This window comes from Carcharhinus amblyrhynchos, chromosome 12 (assembly GCF_965287045.1).
Source record: "Carcharhinus amblyrhynchos chromosome 12, sCarAmb.v2.hapA, whole genome shotgun sequence".
NCBI lineage: Eukaryota > Metazoa > Chordata > Chondrichthyes > Carcharhiniformes > Carcharhinidae > Carcharhinus > Carcharhinus amblyrhynchos.
In genome coordinates, this window is record NC_137335.1 from 6193785 (window position 1) to 6211407 (window position 17623).

Genomic DNA, 17623 nt, shown 5'->3' on the forward strand with positions numbered 1-17623 from the left:
TTTTCAATTGCTACCACTCGCTACTAATCATATAGCTGTTAATCAGTATAAATTTGTTAACTTTCCTTACATTCTGTTCTTGTCTGATGTCCTGATGAGTGCAAGAAGAGAAGCTTTGACAAAAAACGTTGGAGTACTGTGAGCAGTTTCGGGCCCCATATCTAAGGAAGGATGTGCTGGCCTTGGAAAGGGTCCAGAGGAGGTTCACAAGAATGATCCCTGGAATGAAGAGCTTGTCATAAGAGGAGTTTAGAAAGATGAAGGGGGATCTCATTGAAACTTACTGGATACTGCGAGGCCTGGATAGCATGGACGTGGAGAGGATGTTTCTACTAGTAGGGAAAACTAGAACCAGAGGGCACAACCTCAGGCTAAAGGGACGATCCTTTAAAACAGAGACAAGGAGGAATTTCTTCAGGCAGAGAGTGGGGAATGTGTGGAACTCTTTGCTGCAGGAGGCTGTGGAGGCCGGGTCATTGAGTGTCTTTAAGACAGAGATAGATAGGTTCTTGATTAGTAAGAGGGGTCTGGGGTTATGGCAAGAAAATGGGGATGTGAAAAATATCAGCCATGATTGAATGGCAGAGTAGACTCAATGGGCCGAGTGGCCTAATTCTGCTCCTGTGTCTGATGGTTTCTTCAGCAGTAACCTTGCTTCTTCGGATTTTCCAATTGAATCATAGAATCTGTACAGTATACAAGAGGTCATTCGGCCCATCGATTCCAGCAGTTTCTTACTCAAACCCTCTCCCCCTGCTCTATCTCTGTAACCCCACACATTTACCACGGCTAGTCTAATCCATCTAACCTACATATTTTGGGACACTGAGGGAGAATTTAGCATGGGTTAATCCACCTAACCCTCATCTCTTTCGTATTGTGGGAGGAAACCTGAGCACCTGGAGGAAACCCACGCAGACAGGGGGAGAATGTGCAAGCTCCACACAGACAGTGACCCAAGCTGGGAATTGAACCCGGGTCCCTGGTGCTGTGAGGCAGCAGTGCTAACCCACTGTGCCACTGCATCAGAACATGGGAACAGAAGCAGGAAATTCATGTGGAGACTGTTGTGCTGGATTCTAGGTGGTCTGTGACCTAACGCCATACACCTTTGCTTCATATTCCTTAATCTCTTTGATTAAGAAAAACCCATCAATCGCAGCTTTTAAACTGACCTAACACCAGCCTCCATTTGGAGAGGAGAGTTTCACTCTTTAGGGTCAAAGTGTTTCCTAACTAACAACACGGTGCTTTCACTGTCTTTTCACAAGAGACATCTTCAGCAAAATCTTCTGCAAAAGATCGAAAGACTCCGAGGAAACTGCAGCTTGGACAATTTCAGTGCAGTTTCACGAAAAATTAAATGACACTTAATTTGCCACGAATTGTCTAATCATCAAGTTCACACGCTGGTAGGCACTGGGTTGTCACATTTGTAAGAAGTTTTACAACACCAGGTTAAAGTTCAACAGGTTTATTTAGTAGCAAAAGCCACTAGCTTCCCCCCAGTCCAACACTGGCATCTCCACATCTTGTCACATTTGTAACATGGGTCGTTCCAGGTAGAAATCAGCACCAAACCTAGAGTTCTCAATGTCCAGAGAACATACTGGGTTAGCGTATCAGGATTAGCCACTCATTGCCTATCCCCAATTGCCCCTTGAGAAGGTGGTGGTGAGCCGCCTTCTTGAACCCGCCGCAGTCCGTGTGGTGCAGGTACACCTACGGCGCTGTTAGGGAGGGAGCTCCAGGATGTTGACCCCATGACAAATGAAGGAACAGCGATATAGTTGCAAATTAGGATGGTGTGAGACTTGAAGGGGAACTTCCGTGCATCTGGCATGTTGGCCCAGTGGTGAGCATTGCTGCCTCGCAGCCCCAGGGACCCGGGTTCAATTCCAGCCTTGGGTCAGTGTCTGTGCGGAGTTTGCACATTCTCCTGTGTCCGTGTGGGTTTCCTCCAGGGGCTCCGATTTCCTTCCATCCAAAGACGTGTAGGTTAGGCTGACTGGCCAAGCTAAATTGACCCTAGTATTGGGGGATTAGCAGGGTAAGTGTCTGGGGTTACGGGAATAGGGCCTGGGTGGGTATGTGGTCCATACAGACTCAATGGGCCGAATGGCCTCTTTCCGTATTGTTGGGATTCTATGATTGCTGCCCTTGCGCCTAGGGCGGTAATGCTCACAGGTTTGGAAGGTGCTGTCTAAGGAGCCTTGGTGAGATGCTTCAATGAGATGTAACACACTGCTGTCACTGTGCGTCAGTGGTGGAGGAAGTGGGTATTTATGGTGGTGGACACGGCGCTGGTCAAATGGGCTGCTTCCATAGAATCCCTACAGTGCAGAAAGAGGCCATTTAGCCCATCGAGCTGTACCGACCACAATCCCACCCAGGCCCTATCCCTATAACCCCACATATTTACCCTGCTAATCCCCCTAACACAAAAGGGACAATTTACCATGACCAATCAACCTAACCAGCACATCTTTGGACTGTGGGAGGAAACCGGAGCATGTGGAGGAAACCCACGCAGACACAGGGAGAATGTGCAAACTCTGCACAGACAGTGACCCAAGCTGGGAATTGAACTTGGGTCCCTGGAGCTGTGAGGCAGCAGTGCTAACCACTGTGCTTTGTCAAAACCTTGCTCAATCTTCACTTCACAGAGGGTAAAATATGCTTGGTTCTTTTAACAGTTCCATCTTAACTCCTACACCTCCATTTTGTGATCGTGCTTTGTTTAGTGTTTATTTTTGCAAAAGCTGTCTTGTGCCAAGTGGCTTTCGAGTCATAGACAAAGTTTCACTGGGATCCACTTCCTAAAATGTTGCTGCAATCTATTCTAACCAAATCTTAATTATACTCTCGATTCCAAAGTTGGTGCTGATTAGACATTTCTAAAGACAGATTCAAGTTAAATACTAAAATTGAGATCTTCGGAGGAAAGAAATTCCCATCAGATCTATTTAAACCTGAATAAGGAATTAAAAATTGCTATATACCGTTTGGTTGTTAGATATATCGATAATGTGCACAGACACTCCCTTATTATTTTCTTGGTGAATTCCTCAAAATTTTAACTAACTTTTTAAAAATTCATTTGTGAGATATAGGTGTCAGAGGCTGGCTCATCCTTAGTTGCCCAAGGGCAGCTGAGGGTCAACCACATTGCCGTGCCTCTGGAGTCACATGTAGACCAGACTGGGTGAGGACGGCAGATTTCCTTCCCTAAAGGGCATTAGTGAACCAGATGGGTTTTTCCGACAATGGTTTCATCAGTAGATTCTTAATTCCGCATTTTTTTTAAATATTGAATTCAAATTCCACCATCTGCCGTGGTAGGATTCGAACCCCCATCCCCAGAACATGGCCTGAGTTTCTGAATTGATAATCTAGTGATAATACCACTAGGCCAGCGCCTCCCCAGATAAATTAGCCAGACATAATTTATCCTCAGCATTTTGATTCTCTCTGACCAACTCATACCTGTTCAAGTCCTCGATCACTCTGTTCCTAATGGCACATGCTTACAGCTTCCCCACAACTGCTGGGAATCCTGTAGCTATTTTCTGAGCAGCATGGTGGCACAGTGGTTAGCACAGCGCCAGGGATCCAGGTTCGATTCCCGGTTTGGGTCACCGTCTGTATGGAGTTTGCACGTTCTCCCTGTATCCGCATGAGTTTCCTCCGGATGCTCTGGTTTCCTCCCACAGTCTGAAACACGTGCTAGTTAAGCACGCTGGCCATGCTAAATTCTCCCTCAGTGCACCCGAACAGGCGGCAACTACGGGATTGTCACAGTAACTTCATTGCAGTGTTAATGTAAGCCTATTTGTGACACTAATAAGTAAAACTGGGGTTTCTCTCTCCCTCCAGCTTAAATAGTGCCGCACATTCAATAAATTTCACACTGAATTTTCACTGATACTTGTAATTCCAATGCCTTTGAGTGGCCTTGGAGGGAGTGCAGAGGAGGTTTACTAGGCTGATACCGGAGTTGAGGGGGTTGAGCTATGAGGAGAGGCTGAATAAACTGGGCTTGTACTCGTTAGAGTTTAGAAGAATGAGGGGAGATCTCATTGAGACGTACAAGATGATGAATGGGATGGATAGGATAGAGGTGGAGAGACTCTTCCCGCTCAAAAAAGACAGTAGGACTAGGGGGCACAGCCTCAAGATAAAAGGGGGGCGGTTTAGAACGGAGTTGAGGAGGAACTTCTTCACTCAAAGGGTGGTGAATCTCTGGAATTCTCTGCCCGTTGAAGTGGTGGAGGCTGCCTCGCTAAATATTTTTAAGACGCGGGTTGATGGGTTTTTGATAAGAGAGGGGATTAAGGGTTATGGGGAGAAAGCGGGAAAGTGGAACTGAGCAGCGACAGATCAGCCATGATCTTATTGAATGGCGGGGCAGGCTCGAAGGGCTAGATGGCCTACTCCTGCTCCTATTTCTTATGTTCTTAAGTGTGGTTCGACTTTCAGAAGACACTGGTACAGTTTCAAACAACTCACTATCCAAAGTCAACGCACTGTAGCAGGGGTAGTGACGAGCGGCACCTTAAGTGTCCCAGCTCTGGATTAGGGCATTCCCCAGGGGGGCACGAGGTCCCTGCCAGTGGCGGTCATCAGCTGGGGGCATTTGGCCAACCATGGGGTCTCCCCCTCAGGACAACAGGCGAGGTCCTTGGCAAGCTAAGGGTGGTCTTGACGAGGCACAACTCTGCGGTGGAATCCTGTCTAAACAGACCCCTGCTCGGATGGAATTTCACATCAGCCCCAAGACTAGACGGCACAACCCAGGGGCTGGAGCTCCACAGCCTGGATCACCTCACAGGAGTTCCACTGAAAGGAAGGGTTTCCTGTATGGGCTGCTGCTGCATACCTTCCACATCTGTGCCCTCGCCTATTGCCCTAACACGCTTTGGTGTGCCTTGTTGCCATCCAGCGATGGAGGTCTCGCTGTGGAGGGATCCTGCCCCTGAACATTGGGGACCTGGGGTGGAGAGTGTTCCAAACAGCAGTGCCGTACAACAGTAGGGATCTTGAGAAAGTCGCCTCTTTTGCAATCTTGTGGTGTCCATGGACCACGTTTACATCAGGTGTTTCAGATTATAGTCAAGAACGGCTTCTTCCCGGCTGTCATCAGCCTTTTGAATGCTCCTATCATATAGTAAGTTGATCTTTCTCTACACCCTAGCTATGACTGTAACACTACATTCTGCACCCTCTCCTTTCCTTCTCCCCTATGTACTAAAGAACAGAGCATGGTACAGCACAGGAACAGGCCCTTCGGCCCTCCAAGTCTGCGTGCGCCAATCATATTGTCCTATCTAAACCAACCCTCATATCATTCTATTCCCTGTTTATTCGTGTTTCTATCCAGATAAGTCTTAAATGACGTTAACGTATCTGCCTCAACTACCTCACTTGGCAGTGCATTCCAGGCCCCCACCACCCTCTGTGTAAAAAACTTGCCCCGCGCATCTCCACTGAACCTTTCCCCCCTTACCCTGAACCTGTGCCCCCCACTGTAATTGTCATTTCTGCCCTGGGAAAAAGCTTCCAACTGTTCACCCTATCCATACCCCTCGTAATTTAATAAACTCCTATCAGGCCACCCCTCAACCTCCATCTTTCCAGGAAGAACAATCCCAGTTTATTCAGCCTCTCCTCGTAGCTAATGCCCTCCATACCAGGCGACATCCTGGTAAACCTTTTCTGTACTCTCTCCAAAGCCTCCACGTCCTTCTGGTAGTGTAGTGACCAGAACTGGAAACAGTATTCCAACCAACGTGAACGGTATGCTTTGTCTGCATAGCACGCAAGAAACAATACTTTTCACAGTATCCCAATACATGTGACAATAATAAATCAAATCAAGATTTGATGCCCATGGAATAAAGTTGTTTTATAATCCCCATGTAGTTTCTGTGCTTGAATCCCCATGTTACATTTCACACCTCCCCTACCTTTCAGTCAATGTTACTAACTGCTACGTGGTAGCAAGCCATCGGCCGTCAGAACATAAGAATGTAAGAACATAAGAAATAGAAGCAGGAGTAGGCCATCTAGCCCCTCGAGCCTGCCCCGCCATTCAATAAGATCATGGCTGATCTGTCGTGTCTCAGTTCCACATTCCCGCCCTCTCCCCATAACCCTTAATCCCCTTGCCTATCAAAAACCTATCAACCCGTGTCTTAAATATATTTAGCGAGGCAGCCTCCACCACTTCAACGGGCAGAGAATTCCAGAGATTCACCACCCTTTGAGTGAAGAAGTTCCTCCTCAACTCCGTTCTAAACCGCTCCCCCTTTATCTTGAGGCTGTGCCCTCTAGTCCTACTGTCCTTTCTGAGCGGGAAGAGCCTCTCCACCTCTATCCTATCCATCCCATTCATCATCTTATATGTCTCAATGAGATCTCCCCTCATTCTTCTAAACTCTAACGAGTACAAGCCTAGTTTATTCAGCCTCTCCTCATAGTTCAACCCCCTCAACTCCGGTATCAGCCTAGTAAACCTCCTCTGCACTCCCTCCAAGGCCAAAATATCCTTGCGTAAGTGCGGCGACCAAAACTGCACACAGTACTCCAGCTGCGGCCTCACCAATGCCCTATACAGCCACAGCAAGACCTCCCTACTTTTATATTCAATCCCCCTCGCTATGAAGGCCAGCATCCCATTCGCCTTCCTGACCACCTGCTGCACCTGCAGGCTGGGTTTTTGCGACTCATGCACAAGGACCCCGAGGTCCCTCTGCACCGTTGCATGCTGCAGTTTTTCCCCATGAGGGTAATAGTCCTTCCTACCATTATTCCTACCAAAGTGGACAACTTCACATTTGCCAACATTAAATTCCATTTGCCAGTTCCTGGCCCATTCGCCCAGCCTATCTAGATCCTTCTGCAGACTCTCCACACCCTCCGCACAATTTGCCGTTCAATCTTTAGCTTGTACACATTCTAATTCTATCCACATTATATAATTAAAGTTTACTTATTGGTGTCACAAATATTCTTACATTAACACTGCAATGAAGTTATGTGAAAATCCCCCTAGTCGCTGCACTCCGGTGCCTGTTTGGGTACACTAAGGGAGAATTTAGCATGGCCAATGCACCCTAGCCAGCATGTCTTTCGGACTGTGGAAGGAAACCACAGCACCCGACGAAAGCCCACGCAGACATGGGGAGAACGTGCAGATTCTGCACAGACAGTAACCCAATCGAACCCGTACCTCTAGCGCTGTGAGGCAGCAGTGCTAACCACTGTGCCACCATGTTCAAGTCTGTATTTAAAATGAGACCTTATAACCGTACACTACACTGCAAACAAAAGGACTGGAGTGTGACGGCAGACGATGAGGTGAAAAATGTACTTGCCAATTGGCTCCTGATCCTTTGTCTCCCACAAGGATTACTGCGTGGTACTTATTTGCAATAGAACTAAAAACAGGAAGTCCCTAAAATAGCTGGAAAGCACATTGTCAGGCCCCTTAAAGGGGCCCCATACTATGGTTACAGAGTCCAACAAAAAAAAACACACCCAGCTCTGGAGCCTGTCTATAAAAGTCTGCACAATGGAATCGACAGAAGGGCTTGCTCTGACTGTGAATGAACAAAAAAAACACCAAACTGGAACAGGCATGGACAATGAGAAATTGTCCAAATTGACATTGTTTTAGTTTGAGAGTTCAGGGTGATTTTTGTCTGACAATTAGGTTCTAGCTGTTGCCGGGTGTTGTGATTACATAGAACACTACAGCACAAACAGGCCCTTCGGCCCACAAGTTGCACCGATCATATCCATACCCACCAGGCCTATCTATAACCCTCAATCCCATGTACTCATCCAGAAGTCTCTTAAAAGACCCCAACAAGTTCGCCTCTACCACCACCGACGGCAGCCGATTCCACTCACTCACTGCCCTCTGAGTGAAAAACTTACCCCTGACATCTCCTCTGTACCTGCTCCCCAGCACCTTAAACCTGTGTGCTCTCGTAGCAACCATTTCAGCCCTGGGAAATAGCCTCTGAGAATCCACCCTATCTATACCTCTCAACATTTTATAAACCTCTATCAGGTCGCCTCTCAACCTTTGTCTCTCCAGGGAGAAAAGACCGAGCTCCCTCAACCTATCGTCATAAGGCATGCCTCCCAATCCAGGCAACATCCTTGTAAATCTTCTCTGCACCCTCTCAATAGCTTCCACATCCTTCTTGTGGTGAGGCGACCAGAACTGCGCACAGTACTCCACATGGTGACATATATTACATTAGATACCCAAACAGGTTCTAGAGTGTGGCAACTAGGGGATTTTCATAGTAACCTACTTATGACACAAATAAATAAACTTAAGCTTAAACAAAGCTCAACTGACTGGTAAGGATCATGAAAAGGAGAACCTCTTTGTTACTTGATTTCCCTGGGAAAATATTGTTTTGAGGTTTCTCCCTCTATATCCCACCCCTCCCCCACATCAAAACTTTTCCTGCCCTTCCTTTCTCTGAAGGTGCTAAATTCTAGGGGTTTTCGCTGCATTCCACCTTTGCAATTTAGCCATTCCCCACACATAAAATGTAAAAGATTTTGAAGTTGATTTATTATTGTCAAAGTGGGCTTGCATTGACATTGCAATGAAGCTACTGTTAAAATCCCATAGTTGCCACACTCCAGCACCTGTTCGGGTACACCGAAGGAGAATTTAAAATGGCGAATGCACCCAACCAGCACGTCGTTCGGACTGTGGGAGGAAACCGGAGCACCCGGAGGAAACCCACGCAGACACGGGGAGAATGTACAGACTCCACACAGACAGTGACCCAAGTCAGGATTTGAACCCAGGTCCTTGGCACTGTGAGGCAGCAGTGCTAACCACTGTGCTACCCCCAATAAGTATAGACTAGGGGTGTTCACATTTGATCCTGTCCACAATATATATTTACAGAAAACCAAAGCTCTTCACAATTATCTTCTTTTCCCCCCATTCCTGCCAACAACTCACTAAATTTATGGGGGATGAATTTTAATTGAACCACTGCTATTAATTTTGCGCGCTCTCTCGTTTCCTTCTCTATGAACGGTATGCTTTGTCTGTGTAGCGCGCAAGGAACAATACTTTTCACTGTATACCAATACATGTAACAATAATAAATCAAATCAAATGAAATCACTACAATGACTTGCATCTCTATCGCATCTTTGACATGGTTAAATGTCCCAATGCGTTTCAAAGATGACATTTGACACTGGGTCACATGAGCAGGGTTTGATTCCCGGGTGGGGTCACTGTCTGTGTGGAGTTTGCACATTCTCCCCGTGTCTGTGTGGGTTTCCTCCGGGTGCTCTGGTTTCCTCCCACAGTCCGAAAGACGCGCTGGTTAGGAGATTGACCCAAACAGGTACTGGAGTGTGATGGATTTTCACAGTAACTTCATTGCAGTGTCAATGTAAGTCTTCTTGTGACCAAGAAATAAACTTAACTTATTGAACCTGTTTCCACCAACCCTTTCGGCCAATGCATTCCCAATCACGACAACTCGCTGTGAAGAGATAAATTTCCTCATTTGGCCTCTTGTTCTTTTGCCAATGACCTTCAATCTGTGTTGTCTGGAAACCATTTCTCTTTATTTCCTCTTTTGAAACCCCTCGTACTTTTGAACAGCACCATCAAATCTTCTCTTAACCCTCTGTATTTGAAGGAGAGCGACCTCGTCTCTCTACATAAACCCTGGTATAATTCGAATAATTCTCCCCAACGCCTAGGGTTGCCAACTGTGATGAAATATATTCCTGGAAATTTCATCCTATGACTTGTCCCCACGTCCAGCCATCACTCAGCCAACACATCCATCCTTGTGATGCACTGTCTTTCTACACCAACCGGAGAGCAAAAAGACTATTGGAAGATGACTGTCTGTCAGCACGGCTAATCCACCCTAACCCGCATATCTATGGAATACGGGAGGAAACCGGAGCACCTGGAGGAAACCCACGCTGACACGGGGAGAATGTGCAAACTCCACACAGACAGTGACCCAAGGTCAGAATCGAACCCGGGTCCCTAGCACTGTGAGGCAGTAGTGCTAACCACTGCGCAACCATGGCAAGGGGGAGATCATGGCCTAGTGAGATTATCGCTAGACTATTAATCCAGAAACTCAGCTAATGTTCTGGGGGATCCATGTTCAAAACCCACCACGGCAGATGGTGGAATGTGAATTCAATAAAAAAAAACCTGGAATTAAGAATCTACTGATGACCCTGAAACCATTGTTGGAAAAACCCATCTGGTTCACTAATGTTCTTTAGGGAAGGAAATCTGCCATCCTTACCCAGTCTGGCCTACATGTAACTAGCAATATTGTTGACTCTTAACTGCCCTTAGGCAACTAGGGAAAAGCAATATACACTGGCCAGCCAGCAATGCCCATGTCCCACAAATGAATTAAAAAAAAAACTTGATTGCCCATTTTCAATATACCTGGAAAAGAAAAATGCTCAAAGAAAATGATGACAAAAGTCAATCTTTTTTAAATGCCCGACAGTTTTTCTCCGGAGTCGCTCACGGCAGTGTCCTCGAGACTGATCTTCAATTCCAGGAGACTCCAGGCCAACCCTAGCGGATCTGTAGTCCCTCGAAGGCCTAGGCATTACTCCAACTGAGGCTTAACCAGTATTTCTAACTGCTTAGCCTAACTTCAGTTAGTTTCGTACCCTAGATATTTGTTTACACAGCTATGGATCTCATCAGCTTTTTTAAGCAGTCTGATCCAATTTTGACTGTATCCTTCCACGCACTGGAAGCCAGACCATAGGGGCGGGTGGCATGGTGGTTAGCACTGCTGCCTCACAGCTCCAGGGACGTGGGTTCAATTCCTGGTCTCAGGTCACTGTTTTTGTGGAGTTTGCACATTCTGTTCTATGTCTGCATGGGTTTCCTGCGGGTGCTCTGGTTTCCTTCCAGAGTCCAAAGATGTTCAGTTAGGTGCATTGGCCATGCGAGATTGTCCGTCAGTGTTCCGAGATGCGTAGGTTAGAGAGATTAGTGGGGTAAATACGTGCGGTTACAGGGGTAAAGCCTAGGTGGGATTGTGGATGATGCAGGCTCAATGGACCAAAAGATCTCCTGCAGTGTAGGGTTTCTACGATTCTGTTCTACGAGATTGGGATAGTACAGATGAACATAAGCTTGGAAAAAACTATCTTTGATGCAGTTCAAGCTCTCAGAGGTGCTACAAGAACTCACAATCCATAGATTCCTCCTCATGCTCTGCCAGCCATAGGGTTCAAAGAGCGTCCTACCAAGATATTACCAACACATCTCCTGTTCTACCGAAGGCCCTCACCCACTCCGACACAAAAATGCCTACCACTCTATCACCCGCCCACACCTTGGCAAATCAGACCACACAAGGCCGTGCTCCTACTCCCGGCTTACAAGCAAAAACTGAAGTGAGGGAATCCAATAAAGGAAGTCGTGCAATGTTGGTCTGAGGAATCAGATGATCTCCTATGACTCAGTGGACTGGTCAGTATTTAAGAACTCAGCAACCAACCTGAGTGACTACACCACGACATCAGTAAATATGAAGAAGACAGTGTGCCAAAGAAGTAAATCCACGTGTTTTCCCATCTGGAGACCATGGATGAACAGGGATATCCGCTGTTTATTGAAGTCCATTTGTCAGGTGTTCAAGTCAGGTGACCTTAACCTGTACAAAAAAATCCAGATACAATCTACAGGGATCCATCAGAGATGCCAAAAGACAATACTGGACCAAGGTAGAGTCCCAGGCCAGCCACACAGACACCCACTGATTATGGCAAGGTCTACTTGACATAATAGGCTACAAGGTATGTAGAATCGCCGCAACAATGCACCCCTCCCCAGTATTCTATCAATCAATGCATTCTATATCCATTTTGAGTAAGAGATTAGCGAGAGGACATCATTGGCTCCGGAGGCCTTGGCTGAACCAGTATCCAAGGTCACCATCAGATCAGCCTTCTTGAAAATTAACCTGCGGAAAGTAACTGGCCTGGATGGGGTACCCGGATGTGCACTCAGATCCTGCGTGGACCAGCTGGCAGGAGTATACAGACATCTTTAACCTCTCCTTACACCAACCTGAGATCCCCACCTGCTTCAAGAAGACAACCATCATCCCTGTACCAAAGAAAGACCAGACAGCGGGCATTAACGACTATGGCCCAGAGGCTCTAACATCCATCATTATCAAGTGCTTCGAAAGGTTAATCATGGCAGACATTAATTCCACTCTCCCAGATTGCCTGGATCCACTGGATTCATCTGCCGCTGCAACAGGTCCACAGTAGTCACCATCTCCCTGGTTCTACCTCAACATTGGAACACCGAGATAACTCCTAAAAGACACCTATGTCAAACTCCTATTTATTGATTACAGCACAGCCTTCAACACCATTATTCCTACAATCTCATCTTCAAACTCCATGACCTGGGCCTCGGCACCTCCCTCTGTGACTGGATCCTTGACTTCCTAACTCACAGACCACAATCAGTAAGGATAGGCAACAACACCTCTTCCACAATCATTGTCAATACCGATGCCCCACAGGGCTGTGTTCTCAGCCCCCTGTTATACTCCTTATACACCAATGACTGTGTAGCTAAATTCTGCTACAACTCAATTTTCAAGTTTGCTAATGACATCACTGTAGTGGGTCAGATCTCAAACAGTGACGAGACAGAGTACAGGAATGAGATAGAGAATCTGGTGAACTGGTGCAGTGACAATAATCTCTCCCTCAGTGTCAGTAAAATGGAGATAGTCATCGACTTCAGGAGGCGTAGTGGAGAACGTGCCCTATTTACATCAATGGGGACAAACTAGAAAGAGTCGAGAGCTTCAAGGTTTTAGGTGTCCAGACCACCAACAGCCTGACCTGGTCCCCTCCATGCCAGCTCTATAGTTAAGAAAGCCCACCAACACTTCTACTTTCTCAGAAGACTAAGGAACTTTGGCATGTCAGCTACAACTCTCACCAACTTTTACAGATGCCCCATAGAAAGCATCCTTTCCAGATGTATCACAGCTTGGTCTGGCTCCTGCTCTGACCAAGATCGCAGGAAACTACAAAGGGTCCTGAATGTAGCCCAATCCATCACGCAAACCAGCCTCCCATCCGTTGATTCTGTCTACGTTTCTTGCTGCCTCGGAAAAGCAGTCAGCATAATTAAGGACCCTCACACACCCCGGATAGTCTTTCTTCCACCTTCTGTCGGGAAAAAGATACTATAGTCTGAGGTCACGTACTGACCGACTCAAGAAGAGCTTCTTCCCTGCTGCCATCAGACTTTTGAATGGACCTACCTTGTATTAAGTTGATCTTTCTCTAGAGCTGAAAGTACTTTATTCAACCTCAACAGCGGCAGTTTATCAATTTAACCAGCAATGTTAATGATGTCTGAAAGTTAAATACTAAAGACTGATTAAAGGCCCCCATTAAGCATTGGCCATGCTAAGTTCTCCCTCAGTGTACCTGAACAGGCGCCAGAGTGTTACGACTAGGGGATTTTCACAGTAACTTCACTGCAGTGTTAATGTCAGCCTACTTGTGACAATAATAAATAAATGTAAATGTATAAACAGAAACATCATTGTAAATTAGCCCAAGTGAAACCAAACTCAGGCTTGCCAACCAATCAGCAAGCTTTTCTCTTGTAGTATGATGTTTTGAAATTTGGCATTCTTGCATTTGTCCTGATGTGTGCCAGTCAGAAAGTTTCAGCAATACGTCTCAGCAATATCCATCTTATAAACATGGTTGCAGCATAGGAGTCGCGCACATGTATAAAATCCTGAAATTAAACTACGATGCTGCAATGTCTCAAATTGACTTTAGACGGGCAAAACATGTTCCTGGATAAAAGTTCACCGCGACCCAACTTTCTCCAATCTAATTTTGCCCCAATAATTCTCACCCTCCCACTCCATGAAGCCAAATTTATCATACTGGTCAGAAAGAGTGGGGCTGGTTGAAAAACAAGGTGGCTTTGCATTCTATTGCCTCTGTTTGTTATCTGCAGTCAAACAGTTTTCTCCAGTGACTGAGAGAGACAGAGACAGGGGGGTGGTGGAACAGCAAGCAATCCCAACAACTGAACACCGTAGGGTGTTCCTGGAGCTCTAAACTGTCGGGGGACACTCAGATCGGGGCAAAACAGGAGGTTGGGGGTGGGGGGGGGGGGAGCGGCACGGTGGTTAGCACTGCTGCCTCACAACGCCAGGGACTTGGGGTTCGATTCCCGTCTTGGGTCGCTGTCTGTGTGGAGTTTGCATGTTCTCCCCACGTCTGCGTGGGGTTTCCTCCGGTTCTCCGAAAGACGTGCTGGTTTGGCGCGTTGACCCCAGAGTGTGGCGACCAGGGGAATTTCACAGCAACTTCACTGCAGTGTTAATGTAAGCCTTAATTGTGACCAATAAATGAACTTTAGCTTTACTTTTAAACGGTGGGCGGGGTGAATTAAACAGGAAAGTTTTGGCACACTTAAAGGGGTGAGCTCTGTTGTGGGACAATTAAATGTTTCTTTTTTTTTAAAAAAAAGCTCGATTAAGTAGCAACACGAGCAACTCTCCCTTCACAAAAGAAAACTTTCTGTGTTATCCTCCCTCTCTCTCCCCCACCCCACCCTACCAGCCAAAAACTGCACCGTCTAATCTCCAAACAAAGATACAGCGAGGTGTAATTGACAGAGGGGACATTTCACCCTCCTGACTTGTTCCCCCCACCCCAACAGTGTAAGGCTGCAGTGGATCCTGAACCCCAGGGTAGAGACCACCACACATTCCCCCCCCCTCCCCTCCCCTCCCCGCCCTCTGTCCCTCTCCCTCCCCATTCTGCCCCCCCCCCCCCACCAGCCACTGCTAACACCCCCTCCCCTTTGTTGAGTGGGTGGGGAGGGGGGGGGGAGGTGAGAATTACACTGACCTGTTCGGATGTCGACTCGGTTTGCAGCGGTGGGATAAAAAGAGGCAGCGGGACTCTCCAATATTTTCACCCACCCTCTCCCAACTAATTGCACACACCCCCCCCCCCTCTCCCCGCCAGGAACTGGTGGTGGGGTGGGGTGGAGTGTGTGGGAGGGGGCTGCCTCTCAAAAATTGCAGCGTCCAATCGCGATTACCAGCATCCTGAAGATGGGGAGGGTGGGGGATAAAAAAACTGGGAAGAGCTTTCGGAGAGAGGGTGGAGAGACAGGCAGGCAGAGACATACAGAGAGAGAGAGAGACACCTCCCATTGACTCAGGGCTGGAACACCTCTTGCTGGTAGACCAGAAGGGACGTGATGTCTGCTCTTGTGTGTGTGTAGACTGGACATCTCTCTGCAGCATCTCCCCCCGCCCAACAAATACAGCTCTCCCCCCTCTGAATTAGTAACCAGAACACTCAACAACGCCTCTCCCTAAATTCCCCAGTCAAATATGTGAAATATTTAGCATGCTTCTCAGCAATGCGGTGCTCTTTGCATCGCCTGTCTCAAAGTGAGTTAGTTTGCCCCAGTCTCACCAAAGGGAAAGCTCATAACACACACACACACACACACACAAAAATGGATTTGTAAAATTAAACGGTGGCACAGCGGGTCAGCACCGCTGCCTCACCAGCGCCAGGGACCCGGCTTCGATTCCCAGCTTGGGTCACTGTCTGTGTGGAGTCTGCACGTTCTCCCCGTGTCTGCGTGGGTTTCCTCCCACAGTCTGAAAGATGTGCTGGTTAGGAGCATTGGCTGTGCTAAATTGCCCCTTAGTGTTCCAGGATGTGTAGGTTAAAGGGATTAGCAGGGTTACAGGGATAGGGCCTGGGTGGGATTGTTGTCAGTGCAGATTTGATGGGCTGAATGGCCTCCTTCTGCACTGTAGGGATTCTATGAAACAATAACATTCCACACAGTGTTTCTTTGCTAAGTGCAGTCAGACTGAATTTTGCCAGTACAGAACAATGCATTGCGGTTACATTTATTTATTAGTGTCACAAGTAGGCTTACATTAACACTGCAATGAAGTTACTGTGAAAATCCCCTAGTCGCCACACTCCAGCGCCTGTTCGGGCACACTGAGCGAGAATTTAGCATGGCCAATGCACCTAACTAGCTCATTTTTTGGACTGTGGGAGGAAATCTGAGCACCCAGAGGAAACCCACGCAGACACAGGGAGAACGTGCAGACTCTACACAGACAGTGACCCAAGCCAGGAATCGAACCCAGGTCCCTGGAGCTGTGAGGCAGCAGTGCTCACCGCTGTGCCACCGTGCTGCAGAAGATGTTTTGAATTATTGTTTGGTGTTTTTTCCCAATCCCTCAGTTTTTGTGACTCAATTTACTGATGATCCACCATAAACAAAAGGATTAACTCAGAGGGTTAGTTTATTTCACATCAAAAACCCAAGGGTGTGTGTTAGCAACTTCCCGCTCCTCACATACACACATGCATGTATGCACGCAACACAAGCACCTGAACATGTGTGCATACACACGTGTTTACATATGCACACACGCATGGACATGTGTGCATGCACACACATATACACACATGTGCACGCACACATACATGTACACACACTTACATACACACATGCATGCATTTGCGCGCACACATATTTACATACGCAAACACACACACATGCGCACACACACATGCATGCATTTGTGTGCACACATATTTACATACGTACACACGCACACACACATGTGCACACACATACGCACATGCACACACAATAAAGGGGGAATAGAGAATACGAGTTTTATTGTACCAGAGCCACAGAAGTGAAGATTAGTTCATGTCGTTTCCAGGGTCCAAAATTAGAGTCTAATGAGGAATTATTTTACGTAAGTGTTGAGTTCAGTGGCTGAAGACCGGAGCTGTGGTATTTGCTTTTCAGTTGGTGCTGATACCACAAGATGAAATACGTACACAGACACTGACCTGATGGCGGTGGCACAAAAACTTACAGCAGAGGCAGGCTTGGGTGGGCAGTCTGTTGTTCTGCCTGGAGGGACCAGCTTGGGGGCTCACCAGTCAGCTGTTAAAACAGCAGATTGACTCTTTCTCAGTTCTCAAAGGCATATCAAGGATTTCAAAATGGTCATGTGACCTTCCTTCTCAGCAGTGACTTTGAAAGAGATGTTTATCCAGGGCCTGGAACCGGCTCTGACCTCAGGATTGATAATCTGCCAGGTATTTATTGAAAGAGTTGCCATTTATATTGAGGGTCTGCTGTTGAGGAGGCATCCTGAACTCCCTAACCCACAGACCGCAATCAGTAAGGATAGGTAATGACAACTCCTCCATGATCATCCTCAACACTGGTGCCCCACAAGGCTGTGTTCTCAGCCCTCTACTATACTCCTTATACACCTATAACTGCGTGGCCAAATTCCCCTCCCACTCGATTTTCAAGTTTCCTGATTACAGCACCATAGGGTCGGATCCCAAACAATGACGAGACAGACTACAGGAATGAGATAGAGAATCTGGTGAATGGGTGCAGCAACAATAATCTCTCCCTCAATAATATCAACAAAATGAAGGAGATAGTCATTGACTTCAGGAAGTGTAAAGGAGAACATGCCCCTGTCTACAT

General features: G+C 47.1%; 1 protein-coding gene across 1 annotated transcript in view; it reads right to left on the reverse strand.

Annotated features, from left to right (window-relative positions):
• The window catches only part of LOC145350752 (BTB/POZ domain-containing protein 3), a 52757-nt gene extending 37726 nt beyond the window's left edge, over positions 1-15031 (reverse strand). Inside the window, exon 1 of the mRNA XM_080200013.1 lies at positions 14968-15031. The gene's annotated coding sequence lies outside the window, so the exon portion shown is untranslated. The remainder of the gene's footprint in view (positions 1-14967) is intronic.
• Between the last annotated feature and the right edge of the window lie 2592 nt (positions 15032-17623).